Genomic DNA, 16,865 nt, shown 5'->3' on the forward strand with positions numbered 1-16,865 from the left:
CACCTTCAACTGGGCACTTTTCTACAGGGAGGGGTCGTTTTTTTCGCCGATATTTTCATGTCCTCTATTTTCAATTGACTAGCCTTAATTTAAACTTTTGCCACTTCCAGTTTGGCAAGGAGTGCAACAACAAAGACATCACATTTTTTTTTTTTTTTTTTGCACATTCTTTTTCTCCTTCGCGGTATGGGTTCAAGCCTGCCTGCCTACTACCACTTTTTTTTTTTTTTTTTTTTTTTTGATTAGAACACACCTCCAACGCCAGGCACCTAGGCTAGTTGATAAATATTTCTCAAATTTTTTTTTTTTTTTTTTTTTTTTATTAAAATCTCAAAGGTTTTTTACACGACAGAAAGAGACAATCCCATATTTGAAAATTTTAATATTTTAGATTTGCACTCAAGTTCATCCACAGTCATTAAACATCAATTAAACAAGATTCCCTGAATTTCAGGTTCTTCTTTAAACTCCTTGAGCTTAAGCTTTAAATTTTAGACATTTTCTAGAATCAAAATTATGTAATGGATTTAAATCAAAATTAGAACAAGCCAAGCATGCAGGGTCCCTCTCCATAAGTGAAAAATTTACTTTTAGAATGATTAATGTTTGTGCAAAATTATTAATTAACTCCAAGGTGTGGTTATTGAAAAAAGTGCCAGTGGATGAACGACGTTTGGACATTTTTACCCCTAATGGTCCCTTAAGAATTATCCCGAAACATCCATTCTGTCAAAAATTTACTTTTACCATGACTAATGTTTTTGCAAAATGTTTTTAAATTCCAACGTATAGTTATTGAGAAAAGTGTGAACAAATGAACCGGAGTGAATTATGAAGTTCAATCCCTCCTTTGTCGGGGGACCAATAAAGATTTTAGACATAAAATTTAGTATCGTCATATTTTTTTATTTTTATCTTTGTAAGCGAAACATAAAAGTGGTGAAAAACTGTTCTGTTCATAGAATCAATTTTCACAATCCTCATTCGTCTAGGTTTCCTTTAAAATTTATATAACATTCACAATCGTGTTTTCCATGATAAAACCATTTGAATTTTGAAATAAAATATGTATAAAATATAAAATAAAATACGCACACAATGCGCTTGAAAGCCAAATCACAACGTAATATTGGGAAAATAAACAAATATTTTACTTGTTTGAAATTTATTACAAATATATTTCGGAGGTATACTCCATCCTCAATATGTTGTTTTCTTCCTTTTTTTTTTCTTTTCTTTCTTGCCATGTTGTAAAGATAGAGAAAGAAAAATCTGTAAAAAGCCGCGCATTGTATCCCAGCGGTTGTATTTTTAAATGTTGGAACAGTGTGTAGGCAACATGAGAATAACGTATAAAACATGTTTATAAGACAAATTACAACGTAATATGATGAAAATAAAGAAATATTTGTTTAAAATTAATATTTCGATGACAGACGTCATTCTCAGAATTTTATACATTTCTATATATTTTTTTTGTTGTCATAATGTTAGATGGAAGATTTGTTTATTTTAATACTATAGATTCGTAATTTGGCTTATGTACGTATTTTATACATATTTTATTTTAAAATTCAAACAACGCTTCTATCACGGAAAAACAACTCTGACTTCCATATCATGTGTACCAAGTGTATTCTTTCGACATTTAAAAAGAACACCTCAGACAGGCAATGTACGTTTTTTTCTTCAATTTAACATCGTGGTGAGAAAAATAAAGAAAGAAAAAAGAAAAGAAAAAAAGAGAAAAAAAAAGAAAAAAAAGAAAGAAAAAAAAAGAAAAAAAAGAAAAAAAAAGAAAAAAAAAGAAAAAAAAAGAAAAAAAAAGAAAAAAAAGAAAAAAAAAGAAAAAAAAGAAAAAAAAAGAGAAAAAAGAAAAAAAAAAAAAAATCTACGAAATTCTGAGAATGACATCTATCATCGAAATATTAATTTTAAATGTATGTATGTTTGTATGTCTGCCTAAAACTTGACAGAGGCAACTGATTTTCACAAGAAAAAAAAGAAAAAAATCTATGAAATTCTGAGAATGATATCTATCATCGAAATATTAATTTTAAACAAATAATTTGTTTATTTTCATAACACTGCATTGTAATTTGGCTTATAAACGCATTTTATTTATATAATATTCATTTATAGAGTAATGCCTATGCATGGTTGTAAAGTGTTTGTCTGAACATTTAGAAAGTGACATGTGAAAGTATCACTTTCGTCAATTCATGGAATTATGGGATTGGGAATGCTTGCTTTATGGCACATCAACCCCAACGTAATCATCTCGCGTAATACATTTTTGCAAAATATTTGATAAATTCTAGAAAGTTACTTAATTTTATCTTTTGTTTTTCTGAAAGTAATTTTTTTTGGCAAGTATTATTTGTGAGGTAGTCAGATTTCTGAATAGCACGGTGATAGTATTTCTGGTGGGTAATCCTATATTTTTTTTAAAGTCGATTGCAGAAGATTTCTTACATATGGAGGTGCTTTCAATAAGTTTCCAGACTTTTTTTTTTATACTGCATTTAAAATTGTCGCAGACTCTTGAAAATTCAGTATGTTATTGCTATACATACTATGAGATGACTGACAAATTTTTGATTTCACGTTCAAATGAACAGCTATAGCAGGAATTGGAATACACCCTACTAAAGCTCGATTGTCACAGCTGATGAATTTTAAAAATGCAATCTGGACGTGAGGACACTTTACACGAAGGATATGCAATGAAATTCTGTTTTTAACTTGGAAAAGATGCCACAGAAACGTATGGAATGTTTCAAACTGCTTTTTGACCATCTTGCTTGGATCGAGCATCAGTTTTTGAGGGGCATAAGAGATTCAAGAAAAGCAGTGAGTTTGTGAGTGATGATGAGGTGTTGGAGAAGTAAGAAAGTCAGAACACCAAAGTTGATTAGCCAAATAAAGAATTTCATGGATAAAGGCGATTGTGTGTCTATAGAGACAATAAATGCGTAGTCTGATGTCAGTGTTGGAATTGTACATATAATTATTCGTTAGGAACTGATGATGCGAAAGATTTGCGCAAAGTTTGTCCCAGGGGTGCTCAGAGAAGATCAAATTATTTAACCAAGAAGGGCATCAAGACAGTTCCTCACCCTCCCTATAGTCCAGACCTTGCTCCCTGTGATTTTTTGGTTATTCCCTAAGCTTAAATAAAACCTTAGAGGCTGTCCTTATGAGACAATTGAGGAGATGAAAAAGGCTGCGATGCGCGTCATTGACACGCTTATACAAGAGAACCTCCATGGGTTTTTTGGAACAGTACAAGTGCATTGCAGCCGGAGGAGATTACTTCAAAGGGGACTAGAGTTTCATGTGTGTACTAGCAATAAAAATACAGATACAAAAAACTGGAAACTTATTGAAGGCACCTCGTATAAATTGAAAAGAGAAAAAAACAAAACATTTTAACGATTTTTCATAATTTATTTTATCTCACCAGAATTGGCGAGATTCCTCAGATGAGGTTCAGGTTAGCAGTGTGATAACTGAAGAATGAGAGTGTTCACACAGTCTTCGTGTTGTTTAGGGGTAAGGGAGGGAAGGAGAAATTTAATACCTGAATTTAAAAAAAAATATTCTTTCTCCTGGGGTTAACTTGGCCAGGTTTCATTGGGAGGGTCTTTCTTTTCTAGCCATTTTATTTACTAATATGAGGGAAAAAAAATGCTGACTCATTGTTCAAGACATCTATAAAATATAAATTTCACCCGTCTGTTTAAATGTATGGATGTATGTTTGTATGTCTGCCTATAACTTTTGACAGAAATGACGGATTTTCACAAGATCGGTATCGTTTTGAAGCTTGACCCTTCAGACGACAAATTGGCTAAAAACATTAATTCCTTCACCATCAACTGGGCACTTTTCTACAGGAAAGGGGTATTTTCGGGGGGGGGGGGGGGTCCACCGATATTTTTGAAAGTCATCCCTTCTTTTCGATTGACTAGCATTAATTTAAACCTTTGGCACTTCTGGTTTGGCGATGGACGCAAAGAGGTCACTTTTTTTTTTTTTTTTTTTCACGTTCTTTTCCTTTTTTGCGTCACGGGTTCGAGCCTGCCTGCTTACGACCACATTTTTTTTTTCTCTCAACACCTCCAAACACCCGGGTAATGCCGGGCACCCGGCTAGTCTACAATCTAAAGGAAAATTGTGTATCTACTTGTCCAGCTACACAGAAGTAGAGATACAAGTTTTAATAGAAATATGCCTCGGGCAACCCTGAGTAACTTTGCTAGTTTTTGATAAATTAAAAACATTTTCATATATATAAAAGTATGGAGTGTTTATCACAGCCATAGGATGCAGTATCGAAGTTTGAGAAAACGATATTAAGGTTGTAGTTGTATATTATCAAGATTGCATCAAAGCTAGACAGTATTATACGATTTACATAATAATAATAATAATAATACGTTAAGGCAATTTTTAGTTTCACTCATAGGTATTCATCACAACTTTTTTGAGAAAGTGAAATTGCTTGATCACCAAACATACATCGAACAAGAAATATCTATTTAAAAGTTTGGCGTTTATTAAGAATTACACTTAATGAAAAAAAAAAAAAAAATACATGAAATTTTTATGATGTACGTACTTGTGACGGAATGAAGATGTCATATTCCAAAACTCACGTAAATTGATAAATTCATTTTTTTTTAAACTAAGAAAATCAAAATTAATGGCTTTTATCAATTAAAAAGTTTTAATTGTTTTGAATACAAACAAAATCTTAACAGTTGAATTGAATTGTTGCTCTTGAATTTTAAAACAAAATGGCGAAACAAAAAAAGACCCAAGAGCTGCCATTGCGGCTCCGGGATCCTGTTTAGTTTCTTCGTAAAATTTAATTTTGAAAAAAAAAAAAAAAAAAAAAAAAAAATTCCACGTAAAATTTAATTTTCAAAAACAATTACTTGATCAATTTATGTGATTTTTAGAATATGACATCTCCGTTTTGTGACGAATACGTGTAAATCAAAGATTTATCATAAAATGTAATACTAAACAAAGACCAAAATTTAATCTAATATCACCGTTATGTTGAATAAGTAATATCTGTTTGCCTGTAGATTAATTCTTATTTTAGTCACAAAACAATTCTTCAAAAATGCCATGTATCCATTAAAAGAAAAAAAGTTAGAACTCAAAGTTTAATTGTAATGCATTTTGTGTTCACATAACTGAAATCGAAATCTAGAACTATTTAAAAATTAATATATTACATGATTTCTTTGGTATTATTGTAGATTAACACCTTCCGTTAAATCCCCCTCTCATCTGATCATCTCTACAAAATGTGATTCTACCTTTTTAGGCAATTACATGTGAAGACTCCGAAAAACTTTAATGAAAGATAAAAACATTTTGGACTATTCTAGCGTTTTAGGGCAGTTAATTTTTTTTCTATGGGAGATCAATCCTGCATTTTTTTTTTTAAAGATGATTATGTGTGATTAAGAGGGTTTTTGTTCAATTATGGGAGGGTGGGAAGGCTTGTCACTGACTTTTGGTTAATGGTAGAGCTAAGGGAAATTGTGTGTGAACATCAGGAAGACTTGACAGAAACAAAACAAAACCAATTTTAGAATTTAGAGTGGGGGCTAGTTTTACATAATTTTAATGTAAAATAATTCACTATTTCAAGACCATTTTAGCATTTTAGGACAGTTGACCAATTTATTTTTATGAGATAAATCCTGTGCATTTTTCTTTAAGGAAGGATCTGTTTTTTTTTTGTTTTTTTTTTTTGTTTTTTTAGACACTTCTAGAGCTTGCCACTCTGACTTAGCATTATTGTTAGAGCTAAAAAGGTTTTAGGAGAAGGCTTGCCACTCATACCTAGGTAGGATTAAGGGAGTTTTTTTTTTAAGCAGGCGTTTGACATTCATATTTACGATTAATGGTTCATAATTATTGACTTTTGAAAATGTTATGGTTTAAATTTTGAACATCAAATTATTTTGAAATATGTAAATTTACGTAAACGAGGGGGTGAAACTTTACTAAAATTAAGACAAAAAGACAAAAATTTTATTTAAAACAAGTGACGTCACTAACAGAAAACGTGACATTTGGAAAAGTATCGAGTATTTTTTGCCCACCTATTTAAATATCAAAAACACTTTTTTGCTGAAGCTGACAAATTGTTCAAATTTTGGATAAATTTGATTTTTATTTTCAATTACATTTCTTGCCCTTTTTCTACCAAGTGACATATTTTATTTTTTAACTTTCCAGTTTAAGATGTTTTTTTTTTATTTTTTAACTTCACTAGAAACTGAGCACAACCTAGAAATATTTAAATATTGATTTTGCATTTTTTGATAATCTGGTCGATTAGTATCCGTTCGATAATAATCTGCTAAAGAATTGTGATAAAAAAAATATATAGAGGGGTGGGTACTGCTTGTACATGTGAACTAAAAAAATCATATCACATTTCCGGTTGTTCAAAGCATAACATTTTAATTCACTGTTAAAAACTAATACAGTGGGTAAAGCTTATTTATAAAGCTTTTCAACCATATAAATATTTTTTAAATTTGACCAGATAATGTGTGGTTGGTTGGTTGTTTTTGTTTTACGGCATATCAATCTTTTTCAGGTTATTTAATGCCGAATCTAGTTATTTTGAGGAACGATTTTTAATGGAGTGTATTTTTTTTTTTCACGTCAGATTCTATTTAACCCATAGTTGGGACCCTAACAGGTACTACCACTCCGGGTCAGAGTGGACCTGAGAGCAATGGCAATTAAAGGGTGGCTCCACACTCCCCAAAGCCCGTAAGGTGGGGCCTCACCATCGGATATAGTTTTAGGTCATATCCAGGACCAGATAATATGTGAGAAATTGCAAGTTTAACAAAGTTTATAACGCCGGACTAGTTGAGATTGCTTTAATTATATATTCTAATAACCGAATAGCTCTAACTAAATATGTAAAAACATTTTTTATATTCATATCTCAATTTTTTTAATTTTAATTCGTTCTGAAATAAAAATCAACAAAACTGTCCATCGTGCTATTGCTGCTGTAACTACAGGCAGTTTTTATCCAAACTAAAACAGAAAATATTTTTCTGGATATTATCATTTTAAATTGCTAGCTACCACAAGAGAAAACAACAAACAATTACTCTTAATGGATAGAAACAGTAAAAAGATTGATTTAACAGTGGATGTCCAAAGAAAATTATGTACAATATTTTCAACAATACTCGTCATGTTAAAGTCTTCTTTTTTTTTTTTAACACCCCCCCCAAAAAAAAATTACGAGTGGTCAAAAGTATTTTGGACACCCTAAACTATTAAAAGTGACATCTCTCCCGGTTAGTTTCCAAATTTCATGACAAAATTCTTCATACAAATACGGTACGAGCATTTACAAATTGAGAGGGTCTTTACAAAAACTCACGGAAAATTTATGATGCTCAGATTGTTATCACTTCATTTGTTTAAATCTCTTAAAATATATAATGTATATCATTATCAGGTTGGTGCAAAAATAATGCCGCTTTTATATATATAGTTGAACACCAACAAACGACATTATTTTTTGCACCAACCTAATATTTATTAATTCATTTGAAAGTATATTTATTTCCAGAAAATAACGGTGGTATTTTGAGGACTTGTAGTGCTTCGATTTATAAAATACGATTTTAGCAGAGCCCCCTTGAAATATGTGATTACCCAAAGCCTTTTTATCATCCGCGTGTATTACTACTCTATCCCTCCCCCTTCCTATTTTCTTTTTACCTTCTTTCTTTTTCTGTCCTTTTCTTTTTTAATCATCGCCATCATTTTTTAATAATCCCATTATCCATTTTGATTTCGATTCTAGCTGACAGCACTCGAATCATTTTTTTTTTTTTACTTTTGAAATCATGCCTTTGGGTACAATATAATATGAAATAATCGAAAGAGAATTGATTCTTTAATAATAAATTCAAAATCTACATAAATTAAAATATCATATTTAAGCATATTTTACAACTCAGTAACGTCGGATGCCCATTACTACATATTAGGTACAATATAATAATCAATAGAATTTGCTCGATAATAATAAATACGAAATCTGCATAAATTAAAATATCATATTTAAGCATATTTTACGACCGGGTAACGCCGGCCGTCCTCTGTTAATATATGTATAAAGTGTATACTTCATAGTCATTCTTCTTGGCAGTACTTTGCAAACGAAGATTCTATGAAGGGATTTTCCACGTCGACTGCAGGCACGCTTGTGGCTGACAAGCCCGATGCGGGACCAGCAGGTTCAGCCACAGCAGCTGCAGTCAAAAGTCACGTCAAGCGTGGCTGCTGAGGCTTCCCAAATCTTTCTAGTTTTTTAATTAAAATTCTACTTAATTATTTTCTGTACTATATTTTTTCGCTGATAGATAAGTTAGCATAGTTTTCCTTTGAAATTTGATTTTCTTGCTTAAAAATAAAACATGATCAATTTACGTGATTTTAGGAATATGATATTTTCGTTTCATCATGGATATATAAATCATAGATTTTTCTGTATTTTTGCTTTTTAATATAGCGAAAATTATGGACAATAAGCAGAATTTCTCAATTGGGTTGAGTTGGGTTTTCATTTTAACAAATTGTACGATTTTAAAACTTTCCAACTGTGAAACGTGCTGGCACTTTCCGTTCAAATGCCAAAGAAAGCTGTATAATATTTACTGGAATAACAGCATACAATGAATACGAAAAAATGGATTTAGATTAGATTATTAAGTGTGTAAGTACTTGAGATTTATTATTAGGAATGTAAATATTAATTTTTTTTTTTTTTTTTTTTAAATATCGATCACTAGAGATATAAAAGCTAAAAAACATGGTGCTCATTCAGAATAATAACGAAAATCGCACAGTTGTATTTCAAATTAAAGCAATGTTATTTACTTAATTGCCATGTTGAAATTAATAACATATCAAAAAATTATGATAAAGTAGAAAATTAATTGTATGTGTGCATGTGTAAGACCACTTCTCAACCTATATACTCAACAAATTTTTGATCTACAGACTGGAAATTTGATATATAGGGTATTCAGACATGTGTAAAAGATTTTAATCAGTTTAATGTTAACAATAAGTATGTCTGAAAACACTTTAAAGATCGTATCAAGCTGATCCAATTGTTATCATACTTGACTTACTGTGTTACATAATAAGGGCTGTCCCCTTTTCATGTAAGTATAAAAATAGAGAGATTAGTTAAAATGAAAATAAGAGAAAGCAGAAATCGAACCCTGGACATAAGTTTTAAAGAACAATAGATTTAAATGGAATGTCCAGTAAATTGTTAATTCGGATGAAATAAATAATAAATAAACTATTCAATTGTTAAAAGAATGTGGATAATAAAATATGGGTTAAATAAATTAGATATGTAGGTTAAATTCCTTTGTGGAAACAATACAAGAAAAATAGGTTATTGGGAAATCAATGTCGGAAACGTGCAAAGTCGCGCATGTTGAAACACGTGAATTTTGCTCACGTGGCCGGGATGCATGGATTCTCAATATAGGAAGTGGGAGTTAGTTGATTGTAGAGACAGTCAGAGAGACAGTCAGGAGAGACAGTCAGGGGAGACGGTCAGTGAGAAAACTCAGAGACAGGCGGACGTCTGAAGCGAGACGTCACTTCAGAAACTAAAATGTGAAACTTTGAGTTCTTAATGAGGAAGTCACGACCGGTCGTAAGAAAATAAATTCATCATGTGTTTTGGATAAAGCTCATCTTTGTGTTTGTGATTTCTACAAAAAGGTAAATTGTATTGTTATTATATGTCTGTGTTATAAAATGTCATTACATACACATCTCTCTCTAAGATACAACATCATATGTAATAAGACAAGAACTCTCACTAAGACTCATATCATTACCAATAAGAACTCACGTAACATACGCGCACAAGTGGTATCGTCTAATAATAATAATAATAACTATATAACAACTGTATTTAGGTTTTGGTTTTAGCTCGGGTATTTTTTTTTTACTTACACGAAGTGAACTGTTTAAAAAGAAACAGAATACTCGCACGTCTCAATTTATTTCTGTATTTTTTTAACTTCATTTTTTTTTAAAAAGAATTTAGTGCTATGTTTAATACCGGGCAATGCTGGGTACACCTTGCATGTTATTAATTTCAACATGACAATTAAGTAGATGAAATTGCTTTTAGTCGAAATTCAGTTTTCAATTTTTATTATTATTCCAGGCAAGCACCAAAACATGTATACAAATTGTATATATATATATATATATATATTCAGGTTTGAATTGGTTGTTATGTTTTTCTGCTTTTTTGTGTTTTTTTTTTTCTTTAGAAAAATAGAATATTATAGTTTTATAAAATAAGTTTCCGTGCCACTTGACATAATAACCCTCAATAAACATGCTAAATAAAATAATTGTGTTCAAAATGCGATAAACAATTTTACAGAAAACAAGCTGAGCATGCAGGATCCTCTCCTCCATGAGTGAAAAATTTACTTTTATCATGACTAATGTTTGTACAAAATTTAAAAAAAAAAAAACATAAAATAAAAAAAAAAATCCAAGATGTGAGAAAAGTGCCAACAGATAAACAATTTTATCCCTACCATGTCCTGAAAATCTGTCCTGGCAAAAATTTACTTTCACCATGGCTAATGTTTGGGCAATTTTTTTTTTTTTTTTTTTAAATCCAAAACGTGGTTATTGAGAAAAGTGCAGACAAACAGACGAATGGGAGTGAATGACTAGGTTCAATACTTCCTTTGTTGGGTGACCAACAATCAAGTGTTTAAAAAAAAAATTTTTTTTTATTCAATTTTTTTTTTTCCTACCTATTAGTAGAAAAAAAAAAAATTGAATAAAAAAATTTTTTTAATGAAAACAAGCTGAGTGAAAAATTTACTTTCATCATGGCTAATGTTTGTGCAAATTTTTTTTTCAAAATCCAAGGCATAGTTAGTGATAGTGAGAAAATGTGAATGGATGAATGATTGATGGGGGGGGGGGGGTACCCCTATAAAGCTCCCTAAGGAGGGGGGGGGACAACCAGAGTTATACAGGAAAATCTGTTCTGGCAAAATTTACTTTTACCATGACTAATGTTTGTGCAAAATTTCAAAATCCAAGGGAAGGTTATTGAGAAAAATGCAACCAAACAAACGAGAGTGAATTACTAGGTCCAATCCCTCCTTTGTGTGTGTGTGTGGGGGGGGGGGGCAACGATATAGTAGAACAATTGTTAAGTGATTCATGTTTTGGAAAAAATCTTCCATATGATAGTCTAAGTGCGTTTATAAACCGCATTGCCTGGGATAAATGAATTTACAATTATTTTTTTTATGATGATTGCATACAAGAAACATTATTGGTGTTGTCCGGGAATCATAAAAATAATAACATAGTATTGCTACTCTTAAGTAGTATATCTTATAGGAAATATGTCTAACCTAATAAATAGTGCAAATATATTTAAATGCCACATTGTCCCGGCTAGATGTCTTTACTGTTTTTTTTTTAATGATTTTGTATACACGAAAAAGTATTGGCATTGTCGATAGTCATGAAAATAATATTGTGCTACGACTTAAATAGTATATCGTATTGGATACATTATTCAATACAATAGATAGAGCAGGTGTGATAAAATAATTTTACTTATTTTTTATGATTTTGTATACACGAAAAAGTATTGGCATTGTCGATAGTCATGAAAATAATGATATCATATTACTGATAAGTGGTATATCTTATGGCCAAAGTATACGAGATGAGATATTTTATTTATAAAGGGCAGAAAGTACAATAGCTTGTAAGAGAAACGGGTAATTAATGCCCCCTGATAATCCTTATAAGAAAAAGAGCATCTCTACACTTAAATACAGAGTTGTAGCAAAAATTGACTACTTGATTGTTTTCCATGAATTTTGGTTCTTTTTTATTTTAATTTTTTAAAAAAAATCATAATATGTCTTGCCGCGAACAGCTAGACTTTGGAATTCCCTTCCTGTTATCTGCTTTCCCGATTGTATTGATATGCAGAAGTTTAAATGTAATGTTAACCAACATCTTGTTAATCTTTCCTAGGCATGGTCCCAAATAGTAGGCCCTTACGTCCAAGTGGCAATATGCCTTGTTACGGGTGAACATGAACAGGAGTAAAAAAAATAAATAAATAAATAAAAAAAATAAAAATAAAAAAAATAAAAATAAATGTATCGCCAAAAATTAGAATTTTACTTATCATATTTACCGAGAAATGCCATGTCAAGAAACGCCAAAAAAAATTTATATTTATCATCCAAAACTAAATAACTTGATACGTGTTCAGTCTTTAGGTTTTTAACGTGATTCTATAGATATTCAAAATGAGGCACTTATGAGAGAACATAGTCAGAGGTATCTGGAGTTGTTAGCTTGATTCTAGTACAGCATTTCAACAAAGATCTTTTTCTTTTCTTTTTTTTTTGTAAAAATAAACATCTATAAATATAAAAGCAAAAATGTATGTATGTATGTGTGTTCGCTTTTCTGTGTGTCTACAAAAGGCTTTTTTCAGAGAAGCGGTCGCTCGCCTAACAACTTTTTATATCACATACAAATCATAATATCTCACAGTTAACAACGAAGCTCGCCTGTCTATTTAATTTGTTCGATTTCGGGAAGATAAATATTCAACATTTGTCGCTCGCCGCATGTGGGTTAGTCTTTTTCCTATAACATCTTGGGAAAATAAAAATCCCGCAGTCAAACTTGACCTCATTAACTCATTAAAACGGGCACCTGCCAAATCCAAGTAATTAAATAAATTCTAACGTGTTTCCGTTAACCATTGCCCCACCGCGAGATGCTAACGTCACACGTTTTTTTTTTTTTTCACACTTTAATTTACAACTTTGCCTCAAGGGTTCAGGTTCGATTCTCATACTTACTTTTTTTTTTTTTTAACCCCTCACCACCGGAGTTTCCACACACACACACCTCCAAACACCCGGGCAACGCCGGGTACCCCTACCTAGTTTGTTTATAAATCAAAGTACTTTTTGATGTGATAACGTTTTTCATCAGGATAGACAGTTTTTTTTTTTTTCATTAAAAAAAAAAAAAAAAAAAAAAAAAAGTCTATCCTGATGACGATGTTCTAAAGTTGAAAAGTACTTTGATCTATAAACAAATACATGTTTATTTTAAAAAGTAAATCTGCACTGAATTGGCTTACTAAACTTACATTTTCAATTTGCACGTAATGCATTTATCACACAGAAAACATATCTTCACATAATTTCATATTTATAGTCACCTCAAGTCTGTTTAGCAATGATTTAAGGAGTGAATGTTTCTCGTTAATGTTTGCTGGACTTGTTGGGATAACAATCCAGAGTAACTAAATTAATTAATGTTATGCAGACTTTTAATAAAATTAGGTTTTATGTATAAAAAAAATAATATTTTAAGTTTTAGTGAAAATAAAAAAAAGTATTATATGCTTGGAAATATTTTAGGAGTTCTGAGAAATTGACGTTTCTGAATTTTTGAGATGAGGATTGGTTATTCGTATTATTTAGATTCATCGGTTCTTGAGTGTGATTTTCATGTTTCAATTTTTCAATGTTTTTTCACAAAGACCCATGACGCAGTGGTTAGAGTATTTGGAAAAAAATCAATTGTAAAAGTGATATTCTCCTGAAGGTGTGTGGGCGACCAAAAAAGTACAATTGCGAATTACTTAGGACCTCTATCCAGTCATGGCTGACAGAACAAGAGCATGCTACTCCCGTGAATGAAATAAAGGGTTCCGTTCGAAATTCCATCCAAATTTCCGAGTTCAACAAGATACACCTGAAGAAGGTCGGAGGTTACATCGACCGAAACATTGTGAAAATGACACTCAAGATGAGAACAGGAGTCTGATGAATCCAAATAATTCTAAGAATTTGCATTATTCAGACTACTGTTCTCATCTTGAGTGTCATTTTCACAATGTTTCGGCCAATTCAACCTCCGACCTTCTTCAAGCGTGTCTTGTCGAACTTGGTAATCTATAAGAAATTTCGAACAGAACCCTTTATTTAATCCATGAAGGTATATTGTTCTCATTCTGTGAGCCTTGACAGGATAAAAGTCTTAATTATTAATCATATGCTTCATATCACCTGTACTGAGTATTTAACTCCCAGAAGACCATCACCAAGAACTGATTATTACTCAACACTTTTATCCGTTGTACTAATAAAGGACTATGTTCTGTACAGATTTGTCGTCCAATAAAACATAACTAAAAGATCGGAGTTTACATCAACCAAAATATTGTGAGAATAACATCTAAGACGAAAACAATAATCCAAATAATCCAAACTAGTTAGTTTTTATTTAAAATTAGCAGGGAGATCTGACGTTGCCCAGGATTGAATGAAGATCAAAGAAGGTCCCACACTTCTAATACTTTTTTTTTGTCATCGAAATCAGTGAAATTGTCCATTTTTCAATCAAATCAATTGTCTGCTCTAGTCAAAGACCCAACACTGCACCGGAAGGAAATTTTACATTCCTCATCGCAGTGACTTACTCCACAATACATTAGTTTACATTGCACTGTAGAGAACCTACTGTTGATTTTATAAAATTATTTTTCATATATAATGGCTCGAACTAAAGTTTAAAATGCAAACGTCAAGTAATCAAGTTTCAATTAATAATAGGTAATAATAAGCAGAAACATTTCAAACATGCCCTAGTCATATAAAAGAACGTACTGTTGATGCTTGTGAAGTGATAAAACTTCACAATTGCACTTGTAATGTTAGGCTGTTATTATCAACCATTATTATCATGACGAGGAGCTTCCCAAAAAAGTCTTAAGAACAACAGCAGTCGCACTCTGCTACAATGCTGCAAAATACTGCGCCTCAGCGTGGTCTCTGAGCCAACACACAAGATCAATTGACAAAAACTCAGAAACCATGCATATTACCTCAGGATGTCCAAAGTCAACCCCAACACAATGGCTACCAATAACAAGCTCAAATGCACCACCCCACAAAAGGAGGGAAGTGGCAACTCAAAAATGGATTCAAAACGTTGAAAAGGACATTAGGATCTTACTAATCCAACAATTTTTTTAAAAAATGCTCCAAATACCTCCAGACTTGAGTCCCGAAAGCCCTTCTACAACTTAAAAATATCAAATTTCGACCCTGTGGAGACATGGAAGGAGGAATGTAGAAAAAATACTTCCAAAGGAAGGGGACATGATTTAAGACCCAACTTCGCGCCTCCCTGGTTTTGCTACAAATAGTAGGAAGCAGTGGGTAGCCGCAAACCAGATCAGAAGAAGATACTGTAAGACTCAGGTAAACAAACACAGGCAGAGACAAATAGACTTCTCTATCTGCCCAAAATGCAAGGAAGCCTCCCCCCTCCCCCAAGGACATAGACCACCTGATCCTACATTGTCCATTCATCCGACTGGAAAGAGGCTATGGCACAGCCCATCTATCTGAAGACAATTTCTAACCCATATGATACTACTACTATTATCAACCATACAAATAGATACATTGAGGGTATTCCCAAGGCTGCTGCGAAGAAAGTGGGCTCTTTCTACCGTGCTAGAAAGTTACTTATGCCTGAAAGTATCCTGTATCTTTACAAGGCCATCATTCACCCATGTATGGAGTGTTGCTGCCATATTTGGGCTGGTGCATCTGCTACTAGTCTCTCTCTCTTAGACAGGGTTCAAAAGAGAGTCGCCAACCTAATAGCTGCCGCACTATTAGCTAGGCTTCAACTGCTGTCCCACTGCTGGTTTTATAAGTATTTTAATGGTAGGTGCTCCGACGAACTTGTCCTGCCTTAATGTTAATACCCCCGAAAATCCCGACAAGCAGCAAAATCCCACCCCTACATAGTAGAGATCCCCAGATGTCAGAAAGCCTTCTAGTCTAATAGCTTCTTCCCCAGAATTGCTAGACTTTGGAAATACGAATTTTGGTACTTGTAAAGCTTAATGAAGACATTAAAAAAATGAAAATATTGAGAAAAAAAAAAAAAAAAAAAAAAAAGAAAGTTATATTGTACATTACCTGTTATGGAATGAAGTTCTCCGAAAAAAAAAAAAAAAAAAAAATTTCAATTAATTTGATCAAGTAATTTTTTTTACATCGAAAAAGCAATTTTTTATGACAGTGAGCTGAAGGTAGTAATGTTTAAATACAGAAGAAAAATAAGCTATTATTTAACATGGGGAAGGAGGGCGTTGGTGCTTTAGACCGAGTTATCTCCCTATGGTGACCCCCCCCCTCGCTTCCTCGTGGTATAAAAATTGAAATATGGCTAACTTCAGCTTGCTGTCATAAAAAATTGTTTTTTTTTCATTGTAAAAAAAAATAAATAAAATACTTTATCAAATTAAGTGACATTTTTTTTTTCATAAAACTTCATTCCATAACAGGCACATACAATACAACTTTTTTTTTCATTATTTTCATTTTTTTTAACATCTTGATTAAACTGTACAAGTACCAGAATTTTAATTGATTTTAACAGTAAATTGTATCCAGTACAAGCCCAATTTTGATCTCAATAGTTTGAATTGAGTTGTCTCCCTTTATTTATAAAAGATGGCAAATCAAAACACTACATCTCACAGTCATAAAGTTTGATTAGTTTAGCTAAAACAAAAAAAAAGGTTACGTAATTTTTGGAATATGACATCTTTGTTTATTACAGATATATATATATTTTTTTTTTTTAAAGATTTTTAAATTCTGCCATTCTATTATATTTGAGATAAAAAACAAAACAAAAACTTTGGCTAG

At 31.8% G+C, this 16,865-nt stretch overlaps 1 protein-coding gene across 11 annotated transcripts in view; it reads right to left on the reverse strand.

Annotated features, from left to right (window-relative positions):
• The window catches only part of LOC145246120 (phosphatidylinositol 4-phosphate 5-kinase type-1 alpha-like), a 397,047-nt gene that overhangs the window by 162,954 nt on the left and 217,228 nt on the right, over positions 1 to 16,865 (reverse strand). The window lies entirely within an intron of this gene.

This window comes from Euprymna scolopes, chromosome 23 (assembly GCF_053919585.1).
Source record: "Euprymna scolopes isolate OS-2025 chromosome 23, ASM5391958v1, whole genome shotgun sequence".
NCBI classification, from domain to species: domain Eukaryota; kingdom Metazoa; phylum Mollusca; class Cephalopoda; order Sepiida; family Sepiolidae; genus Euprymna; species Euprymna scolopes.